Source organism: Alosa alosa, chromosome 16, assembly GCF_017589495.1.
Source record: "Alosa alosa isolate M-15738 ecotype Scorff River chromosome 16, AALO_Geno_1.1, whole genome shotgun sequence".
NCBI lineage: Eukaryota > Metazoa > Chordata > Actinopteri > Clupeiformes > Clupeidae > Alosa > Alosa alosa.
Genome location: NC_063204.1, coordinates 2,043,153 through 2,058,864, shown reverse-complemented (window position 1 = coordinate 2,058,864; position 15,712 = coordinate 2,043,153).

Here is a 15,712-nt window from a genome sequence, read left to right as displayed (position 1 = left end):
AGAGTACTTTGGTCTGCTTCCTGACAACAGACGTGCTGTATTGTCTTATTGCTGTAGCTGCCACTGTGGCCCAATTGGATCTGCTCCTTTGGTCATGGTTCTGAACAACCCTGGTTGAAAACTCATATTGCCCTGTTTTTAATGAGTGTTTGACAGCAGTTTTTATTTTTAACACATTTTGAACTTGGAGCCCTTTGTGTCCTCAAAGTGTTTTAGGATTAGTTCAAGTACACATTTAGCTTTTTATTCAGCATGTTTTTTATATAAATTTGTTAAATTAAAATGTCTTAGTTTAAATTCTGTATTTAAAAAATGTCAGCAATTGTTTAACCCCCGTTTATCTCCCCTTTCCATTGTGTGGTTGTATCTTAATGTTCTACAATCAAAAAAAAAATAATTGCCCCAATACCGCACAGCTCATTGAGCAAACCTGGCTACCCCAAATTTACCTGTTACTAACTGTTCACCTACAAAGTGACTTCTGGTGTCATGAGCTCTCTCTCTGCCTGGTAACACGCGCTGATTGAAGCCTAACTAGCTCCACCTGTCCCTGCTCTGCTCTGCTCTAATTACTCTGCCAGCTGCGCTGCATTACCCACTAACCTCTCCCAGTATTTAAAGCCCTGTCTTTCAGCTCTCCTTTGTCAGATCGTCTGCAAACCCGCACCAGTTACCTGCCTGTCTTGGAAAACGACTCTGACTCTTTGCCTGTGAACCCAGACCCATTTCGACTACTTCTTTGATCTCCAGCCCCGGTAATCTTGACCTGCCTTCCGTCTCTCTTCTACGAATACAGCCTAGCCCTTGACTGTACTGCTGCTTCGTTTCAATTGCTGTTGTGTGTGTGTTTCCCCAGGACTTCCCGGATCATCCAGCTCCTGCCATTGCTGCTCGGCTATTGGGGGAACACACACACGCAGACTCTTGGAACTCCCGGAACCCCTGAAACTCCTGGAACCCCCAACCCTTAAATAAACTTTCTAACGTGACGCTTTTGTGGTCCTCGTCCTGTTTGGTGTCTGACAGTGCGATCTGACCAAACATGGACCCAGCGCACGGTCGAACCAGCATGGAAACCGACGAACCAGAACCACCCACCGCCATGCAGCGCCTGGAAGAGACTGAGAGAGGCAAACCGCAACACTGCTGACACTGCCTCCTTACTTCAAGCTGCCTACCAACAGCTTCAGCAGTTCCAGCAGCAACAGCAACAACTTGCAATGATCATTCAACTTCTCACCAACCTTTCTCCTCTGCCTGCTCCCACCGGCCCAGCCCCAGCCAGCCTGCTCACCGGCCCAGCACCCGAGTCTCCTGCCCAGTCCACTGCTGCGTGGCTGCGGGAGCCCCAGAACCCAGGATCGGCAACCCAGAGCGGTTCAGCGGGCGACCCAACCCAGGTGCAGGCGTTCCTGACGAGCTGCCGTGTCCAGTTTACCCTGCAACCCAGGACTTTTTTGCCACTGAAGGGGCGAGGGTCGGTTACGTGATCACTCACCTGACGGGCCGAAGCTCGACTCTGGGGAACGGCGGAGTTCGACGCCAGACCCCAGCATGTGCAACCTTCAACCTATTCGCAGAGGAGATGCTCAAGGTATTTGATTTGGAATCCACCACAGCCGGGGCATCTCGGATCCTGATGAGTATTCGCCAAGGCAGAAGGACTGTTGCGGATTACTCCATTGACTTCGAACTGTGGCAAGTCGTAGCTCCTGGAACATGGAAGCATTGGTGGATGCCTTCCTCCACAGCCTGGCGGACTACATAAAGGACGAGCTGGTTTCCCATGATCAACCCCCACTCTTGATGAAGCCATTGCTCTGGCTGTCGCGACGACCGCAGGATCCAGGTCCGTCGTCGAGAGAGAGGGCGCCAGAGTCCATCCACCAGCACACGGGTGTCCCAACTGCCCTTCTGTCGCACCTGCCACACGTCTAGCCAGCCGGACCAGTCTGAACCGATGGAGATCGGCCGGCCCCTAACCCCTGCAGGCGCCAGCGACGCATCACCTCCAACTTATGCCTGTACTGTGGTGGTGATGGTCATCGAAGTCGCTACCTGTCCAGCAAAGGCGGAGCTCACCAGATGTAGGAGGAATCCGGATGAGCTCAATGAACATTCCGCCCTCCATCAGCCGTAAACCCCTCATCCAAGTCTGTCTTCACCTGTCTGATTCCACCCACACCCTGGCAGCCCTGGTGGACTCTGGCGCAGAAGCAAACATTATTGACACAGGACTTGCTCGTCAGCTGGGCTTGGAAAGCCATCGGCTTGTCCCTCCTGTTCCAGCCGGGCCCTGGGACGGTCACGCACTGGCACAGTTACCAACATCACAGCCCCCATCTCAATGATGGTGTCAGGAAACCACCGAGACCATCCGCTTCCACCTGCTCAGCTCCCCAGGCCAACCCCTAATCCTGGGCTACCCTTGGCTCCGTCTCCACAATCCTCACCTCAATTGGGCCTCCGGAACTGTGAAAGAGTGGGGAAATGCCTGCCACCTGACCTGTTTGCGTGCTGCCTCGCTGCCCTCCGGCTCAGTACCCCCCAGCACTGCCCCCGACATTTCTAATGTCCCTGAATGTTACCATGGCCTCCGAGAGGTGTTCAACAAGACCAAAGCCACATCTCTGCCCCCACACCGTCCGTACGACTGTGCCATTGATCTCCTCCCTGGGACTGCTCCACCCAAAGGTCACCTCTACTCACTATTCCCTCCTGAAAGAAAAAACTATGGAGGATTACATCAGGGACTCCCTGGCAGCTGGACTCATCCGCCCGTCTTCCTCGCCAGCTGGTGCCGGGTTCTTCTTTGTGGGAAAGAAAGATGGTTCTCTTCGCCCCTGCATTGATTATCGAGGTCTGAACGATGTCACAGTGAAGAACCGGTACCCTCTGCCTTTACTCACCTCTGCTTTTGAGTTGCTCCAGGGATCCACTATTTTCACCAAACTGGACCTTAGAAATGCTTACCACCTAGTCCGAGTAAGGGAGGGTGACGAGTTGAAGACTGCATTCAACACCCACACCGGCCATTATGAGTACCTGGTAATGCCATTTGGCCTCACCAACGCCCCAGCGGTATTCCAGGCGCTGGTGAATGATGTGCTGCGGGACATGCTGAATAAATTCGTCTTCGTGTACCTGGACGACATCTTAATTTTCTCCAGAACTCTGTCCGAACACACTCGTCATGTCCAGCTGGTTCTTCAACGGCTCCTGGAGAACTCCCTCTATGTTAAAGCGGAGAAATGCGAGTTCCACGCTCAGACTGTGTCGTTCCTGGGATACATCGTCGCTGAAGGCAATATCCAGATGGACCCCGCAAAGGTCTCGGCAGTTACCTCCTGGCCAGTTCCGGGGAATAGGAAGAAGTTGCAGCAATTCCTCGGGTTTGCCAATTTCTACCGGAGATTCATCCGGAACTACAGCTCCGTCGCTGCTCCCCTCACAGCTCTGACCAGCATCAAACACCCCTTTTCCTGGACCCCAGAGGCCAACACAGCCTTTCATACCCTCAAGGCCCGGTTCACCACTGCCCCCATCCTCCAGATGCCGGATTCAGACCGGCAGTTCGTTGTCGAGGTGGATGCCTCAGACGTGGGAGTCGGGGCCATACTCTCTCAACGGGCAGAGGAGGACAACAAGTTGCACCCTGTGCATTTTTCTCTCGCCGGCTTTCACCTGCAGAGCGCAATTATGATGTTGGAGACCCTTGAGCTGTTGGCAGTCAAGCTTGCCCTGGAGGAGTGGCGTCACTGGCTGGAGGGGTCCACAGTTCCGTTCCTGGTCTGGACCGATCACACAAAACCTCGAATACATCCGCAACGCCAAGCGTCTTAACCCCAGACAGTCCGCTGGGCCTTGATTTTCACCAGATTCAACTTCACCCTGTCATACCGCCCAGGTTCTCCGGAACACCAAGCCGGACGCTCTCTCCGTCAGTTTCATAAGGATGACACCCCTTCCCAGGAACCTGCATCAATTCTGCCCGATCCCTGCGTCGTAGCTGCCCTGACCTGGGATATCGAGGAAGAAATTCAGGAGGCCCTCCGTGACCATCCCCGTCCCAGTGCATGCCCAGACGGTCGTCTCTTTGTCCCAGAGAATTTGAGGTCCCGGGTCATACAGTCGGGACACAACTCCCGCCTTGCCTGCCACCCGGCCTCCGCCCGCACCTGCCATCTCCTTGCCCAGCGCTTCTGGTGGTCTGCTTTGAGAAGGGATGTCCGAGAATTCGTCTGTGCCTGCCCCACCTGCAATCAGAACAAGTCCTCCACTCGGCCCCCCGCTGGTTTACTCCAGCCCTTGCCTGTGCCCACACGACCCTGGTCCCACGTCTCCTTGGACTTTGTAACTGGCCTCCCACCATCAGGTGGGATGACGGTCATTCTCACTGTGGTTGACCGGTTCAGCAAGATGGCACACTTCATTCCCCTCCCTAAACTGCCATCTGCCAGAGAGACTGCCCAGGCTGTTCTTGATCATGTCTTCGCCTACACGGGCTCCCCAGGGATGTTGTCTCTGACCGAGGTCCATGAATTCACCTCCACATTCTGGAAGGAGTTCTGCTGTCTTCTAGGGGCCACAGTGAGTCTCACCTCTGGGTTCCACCCCCAGTCCAATGGTCAATCCGAGCGGGCAAACCAGGAGCTGGAGAAGGCGCTGCGGTGCATGGTTTCTCGCAAACCCCAGGCTTGGGCACAACAACTGACGTGGATAGAGTATGCTCACAACTCCCTCACCTGCTCTGCCACTGGTATGTCACCTTTCCAGTGTGTGTATGGCTACCAGCCCCCCTGTTCCCCAGCCAGGAGGGAGATGTGTCCTGCCCGTCTGCCCTCGCCTATGCCCGCCCGTTGCCGTCGTGCCTGGTCACAAGCTTCGTGCCCACGCTACTCAAGTCAGCTGTCAGCTATGCCACTGGGGCTAACCGCCGAAGATCGCCGGCACCCGGCCACCGTGTTGGCCAGAAGGTGTGGCTGTCAGCCAAGGATCTCCCACTGCGGGTGGAATCGCGTAAACTGGCACCTCGATTCCTCGGCCCGTTCCTATCCAGAGGGTCATCAGCCCAACCGCAGTCCGGCTCCAGTTGCCAACCTCCATGAGGGTGCACCCTACTTTCCATGTTTGAAAGTCAAGCCGGCGATGAAAGCCCGCTGGTCCCGTGCCGCTTCCTCCTCCTCCTCGCCTCGTTGGCCCGGTGGGCTGGTGTACACCGTTCGGCGCCTGCTTCGTCCAGACGGCGAGGTAGGGGCCTCCAGTATCTGCGTCGACTGGGAGGGCTATGGGCCTGAGGGAGAACCTGGGTGCCAGCCAGTCGGATTGTGGACCGGACACTCATCGCCCGACTTCCACCGTCTGCATCCTGATCAACCTGCAATCCGTAGGGGCCGCCCCAGAGGGGTCCCCTAACCGCCCTGCCCGCCCGGCTTCCTGTCCTGTGCCTGACCCTGACCCTGTCTCGGTACCTGTCCCGTCTTCTGTCCACGACCCTCCAGCTCCCTCCGAGGATGAGGATGTTCACTCGGACCGCTCGGAGGAATTCTAGCCCTCCACCGGCTCCCCTCCGCCCTCCCGGCGTGGTGTCACTCTTGGGGACTTCTGGGGCCGTCCCTTAGGGGGTTCTGTCATGAGCTCTCTCTCTGCCTGGTAACACGCGCTGATTGAAGCCTAACTAGCTCCACCTGTCCCTGCTCTGCTCTGCTCTAATTACTCTGCCAGCTGCGCTGCATTACCCACTAACCTCTCCCAGTATTTAAAGCCCTGTCTTTCAGCTCTCCTTTGTCAGATCGTCTGCAAACCCGCACCAGTTACCTGCCTGTCTTGGAATACGACTCTGACTCTTTGCCTGTGAACCCAGACCCGCTCGACTACTTCTTTGATCTCCAGCCCGGTAATCTTGACCTGCCTTCCGTCTCTCTTCTCACGAATACAGCCTAGCCCTTGACTGTACTGCTGCTTCGTTTCAATTGCTGTTGTGTGTGTGTTTCCCCCAGGACTTCCCGGATCATCCAGCTCCTGCCATTGCTGCTCGGCTATTGGGGGAACACACACACGCAGACTCTTGGAACTCCCGGAACCCCTGTAACCCCCAACCCTTAAATAAACTTTCTAACGTGACGCTTTTGTGGTCCTCGTCCTGTTTGGTGTCTGACATCTGGACTGCACCTAGTTACTTGAGTGCGCTCATAAAAGCTTAGGAATGTTCCAAGGAACGTTGTCTGGCACTGCAGCCCCTAACAAATGGCAATATAGACTATTGTCGTGTATAGGTCCCAATGGTGGGAGTCCTAGGTGGAATAGTGGAGATAAAGTGCCTTGTCCAAGGGCAAAATGCATTCTCAAGTGACTACACTACACAGGGATTCAAAGTGGAGACCTCCTAGGTCATATTGTCAATGACATGGCAGTTACAGTTCTCCATTGGTCTGGCTCATTTCTTGAAACAGAAATTACATTCTCAAAATAACACAGACGAACCTCCAAACTACTTGGCAATTGTTCACAGAATTGAATTTCTCATTCATTTCATCAAATTGCAAATGTCTTAGTACATGTCTCAATGTCTCAGTTTATCTTTGCAAATGATTAAGTACAGGTAGCCTCCATACAGCACAATTTCCAAGTGACAGTTTTTCTCAGTCGCTTTGGTACATTTCTCAGATCAGAATTGAAATTCTCAAAACTACCTGTTCAATCTTCACATCACTGTGTCACTTGTGCATCAACAAAGCAGTCTCTCATTTCTCTACTCTTACCGTAAAATCCTATTTTTCTTTCTTTTTCCGTTTTATACACAATAATATTCTGTTAGCTAGACAAAAAACAAGTACAGTATTGTCAATGAAGGACTGGGCTAAGACTGAGAGGTGGACATGAGGGATATTTCAATGGTGACAAAACATCTAAACATTTTGACTTGCAGTGCTTACACAATGCCAAAGGGACGATGCATTTTGGGGGCACTGACTATTTATATGAGAAAGAAATGTAGTTTTGACACACAAGTGAACTGTTTTGGCAGAGATATGAGCTTTTGCAGGTGAACCATGGTGTTGTGCTGAACCATCCAGGTTATTTTGGCAAAAGCACCAAGAGTGAGAATGTCCAGTCTGTTTGAAGCTCAAGAAGCTTTTGCAAGTGAGCATTGGTGTTGTGCTGAACTGTAAGACCGTTTTGCCAAATGATCTTAGTGTTTTGAGAATGTAATTTGTGTTTCAAGAAATGAGCCAAACCAATGGAGAAAAACTGGAACAAAAGGGGGAAAGATTCTGATCGACTTGTTGGGTTCTTCCTGCTTCATGAAGTAGATCAAGTTTCATGAAAATTGTTCCCAGTAGTTTTTGTGTAATCCTGCTGACAAAGAGTCAAATGACACCAAAAACACAAGCTCCCTGTGGCAATAAGAACTAACCCTGAACCTTGTTTATTGTATCATTGTCCTTTTAGAACATTTGAGGGAAAGACTGAAGATCACAACACAGCGAACAGAAGACTCACATTCACTCTCTCTGTTTGCCTCCCACAGAACCAAATTATTCTGACAGCGAGGGGGGTTTTGAGACTGTGCTGGGGTATTTTTGACAGGCTTATATCATGAGCTGTGTTGTTTAAACGGCGTGAACAGACCATCAGGGGATTTCCTGTGCGGGCTGAATGAATGGGCATCTCAGTAGCTAGCGTAGACCCCCGTTCCAGAAAAACACCATGGAGATTTCGTCACTAAATGTCCCAGAAAAACACCATGGTGATTTTGTCCCTTAATGTCCCAAGTCACAGTCTGGTGTGTTTTGACCTAAATGAGTCAACCTGGCAGGTGGGCCAGACTGATTGGCTTTTTAATCTAGACTTACAGTGGAGTGCTCACATTTGACTGCCTAATCTAGAGGGCTAAGCGCAAAATACCAACGACTCACAGCGCGTCGCGGTCAAAGTTCAACCTGATTGAACTTTGACAGTGGCACGTGCTTGAGCGGCAAAATGCCGTGCTTTACTCAGCGCAGTGGCAGACCGGTTCTTGCGCGCGCAATCCATTATATGCCTATAGATAGATAGATAGATAGATAGATAGATAGATAGATACTTTATTGATCCTCAAGGGGAAATTCAAGGGTCTCAGTAGCATACAGACATAACACACAACATGCACTTACAGCAGAAATGGTAAACATAAGTATAAGTATAAACATATACCTAAACTCCACTGTACAATAAGACAGTAGAAGATAAGACAGATAAGAAAACTAACAAAACTAAATACTAAATACACTATATAAGTTAAATTAAGAAAGTCCAATGTGCTTGAGGGTGATCACAGACGCTTGTAGTGACAGGGCCAGGACTGGTGAGGTGCTAAAAGGAGTGAGTGTCATGGTGAAGGTGCAAACAGTAGTCCAACCATAGTCCTTAGTTATGTGTGCCTGGCAAGGTGCTCAAGAGAGTGAGTGTCATGGTGAAGGTGCAAAAAGTAGTCCAACAGTGCAAGAGTAAGGTCTAGAGACCAGCATAAATAATATAGACAAATAGGAGAGTAAAGTGTAATGTAGACAAGGTAAAATAAAAAACTATTTCAGTGCAAGAACAGGTTGAGGTAATAGGGTTATAGCCATTCATTCATTCAGTATTGTATCAGAAGCCTGACCGCAGCCATTGATCATTGATCATGTGTGCTAATATAGCATGAAAAACAGTGTAGCATTAAAACAGTAGTGAAAACATTAGGCTGTGTACAATAGTAAAACAGTAGTAAGCAGTAGTGGGCAGTCAGTAAAAAACATGGACATGGAGAGGCTGTGTACAATTAGGCTGTGTACAATAGTAAAACAGTAGTAAAACAGTAGTAAGCAGTAGTGGGCAGTCAGTACTCAAAAAACATGGACATGGAGAGGGTGGAGAGGCAGACAGACTAAGCAGAGAAGTCTATCTCTCCTCTTCCCTTTAGTGAGGCATTGAACAGTTCAATGGCCCTAGGAACAAATGACTTCCTCAGCCTTTCAGTTGTGCATGGCAGTGAGCGAAGTCTCCAGCTGATCAAGCTCTTTTGGTTTTTGATAGTGCTGTAGAGCGGATGGCATTCATTGTCCAAGATGTTGATCAGTTTGTTTAGGGTCCTTTTGTCAGATATTGATGCACTCCAGTTCAGCTCCCACTACAGACCTTAGACTACACTACACTACTACGGGCTTAGACCTGACATCTCAAACCAGTGGAACAGGAGAATAGGAAATACTAATATAAAGCATTACTGTTCACATATAACAACAGCTACTGAATTGTGGTTATGCTATGAGATGCATTAAGACATGTAGCTTGCAAGGTTTATGACATTACATTAACCTCTGACTCTTCACTTCGGAGCATCTGGCTGCATACCAGAGTCATGTGCTTTGTAGACTTTTAGTGGAATAGTCAAATTTTGAGAATAACTGTCTCAAATCAGTAAAGCAGAAAAAATAGGCAATGCTTGGATTGACTAGATCAAATATTTAGGACAACTCATATTGCCAAATGTGTATAATTCACACACACACAAAACTGCCAACCCTCACGCATTCATTGTCCAAGATGTTGATCAGTTTGTTTAGGGTCCTTTTGTCAGATATTGATGCACTCCAGTTCAGCTCCCACTACAGAGCCAGCCTTCCTTACCAGCCTGTCAAGTTGCCCAGCATCCTTCTTCTTTGTGCTTCCTCCCCAGCATACCATTGCATAGAAGAGGGCGCTGGCCACAGACTGATAGAACATCCTGAGGAGCTTGCTGCACACATTGAAGGACCGCAGCCTCCTCAGGAAGTACAGCCTGCTCTGTCCTTTCTTGTAGAGTGCATCAGTGTTGGCTGACCAGTCCAGTTTATTGTCCAGGTGGAGACCCAGATACTTGTAGGTGCTTACCACCTCCACATTGACCCCATCAATGGAGACTGGTAGCAGAGCGGGCTTAGACCTTCGGAAATTCACCACCATCTCCTTGGTCTTTGAAGTGTTAAGTTGAAGGTGATTGAGTTTGCACCACTGCACAAAGTCCTCCACCAGGCTCCTGTACTCCTCGTCTTGCTCGTCCCTGATACACCCCACAATTGCAGTATCGTCAGAAAACTTCTGCATGTGGCATGACTCGGTGTTGTAGCAGAAGTCAGATGTGTACAGGGTGAACAGGACTATAATGCATTTCATAGCGCAAGCCATTATATAGGCCTATAATGCATTTCATAGTGCATGCCATTATGTAGGCCTATAATGCATTTCATAGCGCAAGCCATTTATATAGGCCTATAATGCATTTCATAGCGCATGCCATAGCCTATAATGCATTTCATAGCGCATGCCATTATATAGGCCTATAATGCATTTCATAGCGCATGCCATAGCCTATAATGCATTTCATAGCGCTTGCCATTGACTATAATGCATTTCATAGCGCATGCCATTGACTATAATGCATTTCATAGCGCAAGCCATTGACTATAATGCATTTTATAGCACATGCCATTGACTATAATGCATTTCATAGTAGGGCTGTCACTTTTGTGAAAAAATCCTGTTCGATTCTTGAGACATAATTGTTCATTGAATCGATTGTAAAATTGATTTTTCATGTCTAAAGACGTTTTAATTTTCAACACCAAATATAGGACAATCCACGAACAACTAACAGGCATTAGGACGAACGTAAAGGGGGCGCTTGAAGACGCACAATGGCGTGAAGTTTCGTGCACAATGACAAACAGGAATGCAACATTCTCGAAAAACAATAAGCAGAGTGGACTGCCATAACATCAGTGAAAAACATTACTGCAGGCTTCAACGTGGCTGCGTTTACAATTAGAAATGTCAAACAAATTTCGCCTACGTAGAACTCACGACTGCACACCGCTTTGTCCTTCTCCATAGTCTGATATACCCAAACCCCGAAGTGCTTCCATATCGAACTCCTCAAGTTATTAGGGCCTATCACTCGTATCTCTCATGTCGCACAGGTTGATCACGTTGTCCTCAATTTTTTGGCAAAAAACCAGCAGCACAGCAGCCGATTGAAAAAGCTGTTTCCGGTGCGTAAAATTGGTGGGAATTTTCTTTTTAGCTTTCGCAATGCTTACTGCACTTCGGAATTCTTTGTTATTTTTCTGCTTGTTCCTGAGTTTTGTTACGTCTATCTTTTTCATTTGTTTAATTCGTTTAAAATTAATAGTGTACATATTTGTTTAAAATCGATTCCCTATTTTAGTTTTCGAAACTTGTGTTGGTTGGTCCAATCGATTGTGCAATCGATTTTCGAACGTAAAGTGACAGCCCTATTTCATAGTGCAAGCCATTGACTATAATGCATGCCATTGAAATGCATTTCATAGAGCAAGCCATTGACTATAATGCATTTCATAGCGCATGCCATTGACTATAATGCATTTCATAGTGCAAGCCATAATACATTTCATAGCGCATGCCATTGACTATAATGCATTTCAAAGTGCAAGCCATTGACTATAATGCATGCCATTGACTATAATGCATTTCATAGCGCATGCCATTGACTATAATGCATTTCATAGCGCATGCCATTGACTAAAATGCATTTCATAGCGCAAGCCATTGACTATAATGCATTTCATAGCGCAAGCCATTGACTATAATGCATTTCATAGCGCATGCCATTGACTATAATGCATTTCATAGTGCAAGCCATAATACATTTCATAGCGCATGCCATTGACTATAATGCATTTCAAAGTGCAAGCCATTGACTATAATGCATGCCATTGACTATAATGCATTTCATAGCGCATGCCATTGACTATAATGCATTTCATAGCGCATGCCATTGACTAAAATGCATTTCATAGCGCAAGCCATTGACTATAATGCATTTCATAGTGCATGCCATTGACTATAATGCATTTCATAGCGCATGCCATTGACTAAAATGCATTTCATAGTGCAAGCCATTGACTATAATGCATTTCATAGCGCAAGCCATTGACTATAATGCATGCCATTGACTATAATGCATTTCATAGCGCATGCCATTGACTAAAAGGCATTTCATAGCGCAAGCCATTGACTATAATGCATTTCATAGTGCAAGCCATTGACTATAATGCATTTCATAGCGCATGCCATTGACTATAATGCATTTCATAGTGCAAGCCATTGACTATAATGCATGCCATTGACTATAATGCATTTCATAACGCATGCCATTGACTAAAATGCATTTCATAGCGCAAGCCATTGACTATAATTCGCGACGACGCAGAGGGGTCTGTGGGGGTACGCCGCAGAAGCATAAAATAGGCTTTAAACAAGTGAAACAGGGAAATAGACCATGATTTACTTGTTTTGAGATGTAAGACTATATTTGACTAATTTGTGGATAGTACATTATAATTGACACACTAAATCAAACAACTAAGATGCAGTTCTGCTTGGATAAATAGTAAGATATGTTGCATTCACATTTACATTATCACATACACCAGCATACAACACACAAAGCCAATTAGAAATCAGACCAAAAGATTATGGTTATCTAGAGTTGTGTTAGCCTAATTGTAGAGCCTGTCAGAGCCAAACATGATAACGACATTACTTATTAACTCACCCCTATACTGACTGTGCAGCTGGGTAGGTACGTACATCTTGTATTGTAAGTATTTATTGGGTTGGCTACATGCCAGACTTGCTTATAGGCTTTCTGGGGTTGGTTCAATTTTAAGAACAAGTCTAGTTTAAGTTTACATCTCAAACCAGTGGAACAGGAGAATAGGAAATACTAATATAAAGCATTACTGTTCACATATAACAACAGCTACTGAGTTGTGGTTATGCTATGATATGCATTAAGACATGTAGCTTGCAAGGTTTATGACATTACATTAACCTCTTACTCTTCACTTCGGAGCATCTGGGCTGCATACCAGAGTCATGTGCTTTGTAGACTTTTAGTGGAATAGTCAAATTTTGAGAATAACTGTCTCAAATCAGTAAAGCAGAAAAAATAGGCAATGCTTGGATTGACTAGATCAAATATTTAGGACAACTCATATTGCCAAATGTGTATAATTCACACACACAAATGGCTCTGCTTGCAAAGCCATATACACTTGATCAAGATCAACTTACAGGATACAGTAACAATATCAGTTCATAAGATTATTTAGAGTCTAGACAGAGATGTGTTAATTGTGGGACCAGAAGCCAACCATGGTAATCACGACAAACTAAATTCTCCCTCAGATAGTGGGTTTGGCAGCCTCCCATACAGTCCAGGGCCTTTACTGGGTAGATGCACGACTGGAGATATTGCCGTTACCACGTGCCCTGCCATAGCGCTTTGATCTTTTTTTTATTAGTAGCCTATTATTATTGGAATTTTATGAATGGCAAATATCAGTCCTGTTCACCCTGTACACATCTGATTTCTGCTTCAACACCGAGTCATGCCACATGCAGAAGTTTTCTGACGATACTGCAATTGTGGGGTGTATTAGGAACGAGCAGGAGGAGGAGTACAGGAGCCTGGTGGAGGACTTTGTGCAATGGTGCAAACTCAATCATCTTCAACTTCAAAGACCAAGGAGATGGTGGTGGATTTCCGCAGGTACAAGCCCACTCTGCTACCAGTCCCTATTGATGGGGTCAATGTGGAGGTGGTAAGCACCTACAAGTATCTGGGTCTCCACCTGGACAATAAACTGGACTGGTCAGCCAACACTGATGCACTGAGACCTGATTCTGTCACTGTTTTAGCCTTTATACAGCTAAGAGTTACTGTCATTCGTGATTTCTGTATCTTGTACCTCCCAAGCTATATGCAGAGTCTGTGTGTACATCCAAGCTGCCATATAGATATGAAACAGGTCATATTGAGGTGAGGAGCCAAGCTGCCATATAGATATGAAACAGGTCATATTGAGGTGAGGAGATAAATGTATGGATTTGCCGGTACAGTGTCCTTGTTGGTGTTATGGAGATGGAGCAACTCTGGACGGGTCATGGCAGTATGTGAAATTCTTGAATGTCAAATGAAAATAGAATGTAAAACAGAATTAACAAAGGAACATGTTGGAGAGGTCCAGTGTTCTGACCCATATCACCAAATGGAAACATTTGATCTCTGATTTGGCCTGTATCAAGATAAGAGAGGATGGGTTCATCAATGCCCCTGTAACTAATGAAATAGCCTACATACAGTACACTACTGGTCAGAAGTTTGGGGACATTTTATTGTAGCCATTCAGCACAGTTTTTTTGGAACTTTTGATCGTGTGGCGGTGACATCAAAGAGTGTCACACAACTCTCTTTCTATAGCTCTGGAAGCACAGGTTCAGGCTGAGACAGAGCCACGTTCAGTATCAGACAGAGAGCCGTGTTTAGCATCAGACAGAGATCCACATTCAGCATCAGACAGAGATCCACATTCAGCATCAGACAGATATCCACATTCAGCATCAGACAGAGCCATGATCAGCATCAGACAGAGCCATGATCAGCATCAGACAGAGATCCATGATCAGCATCAGACAGAGATCCATGATCAGAATCAGACAGAGAGCTGCATTCAGCATCAGACAGAGATCCATGATCAGCATCAGACGGAGATCCACATTCAGCATCAGACAGAGATCCACATTCAGCATCAGACAGAGCCATGATCAGCATCAGACAGAGATCCATGATCAGACAGAGCTGCATTCAGCATTCAGCATGATGCATTCAGCATCAGACAGAGCCATGATCAGCATCAGACAGAGATCCATGATCAGAATCAGACAGAGAGCTGCATTCAGCATCAGACAGAGATCCATGATCAGAATCAGACAGAGATCCATGACCAGAATCAGACAGAGAGCTGCATTCAGCATCAGACAGAGATCCGCGTTGGGGATTCATTTTAAGAGACACTCTGAATCTGAACCCTGAATCGCCTGAATACGGAAATGGAATAAGGAAATGGGTCCATTGAAATCAGCGGTCTCCAACAGGTGTAGCTCACGAGCTGTTTTGGATGGAGATGTGAATACATGCTACTACTAATATAAAACATTGGTTGCTCTTGGCCATGTTCAATTTGTCAAAGTAGCTCTCATAGGAAAAAAAGGTTGGAGACCCCTGATATACAGTAAACCTACATAATAGTGTCTCTGTAATAAAACTTCAAATAAATAAATACAGCCCTAATTCCCAGGGAGAGAGAGTGTGTGTAGGTGTGTTTGTGTGTGTAGTCAGGTCTTAAAGCTGGTATTTGAAAGACACGGTTACACTTTCCTTGAAGGTATCTACATATTGTGTGTGTTGGGGGGATGACAAGGGAGATGGGATAGTGTGCTGTGCATGTGGGGAGAGGGCAGTGTGCAATATGTGTGTTGGAGAAGCTTCCTCATGAGACAGTGTGCTGTGTATTGGGGGTTACATTAACAATAACATTAAGTGTTATTCGGCTTTTGTCATAACAAGTTAGGTATGAGCTACACCAGGCGCATAACTGAAGCGTTCCTTTCGCGACGCGTAAAATCCATTTTAGATTAATGGTCCAACTCCAGATATTACACTATTATTTGTATTATGTTTTACCAAGCCAATAACGTAAGAACTTATTACATAATTGGCAAAAAGTTATGTTGAGTTAAATTACGCTATTGGTTCAGAACTTTTATTAGGCTATTGGCAAGTTATTACAATACAGGCAGAGGTGGGCACAAATACATCAAAAAA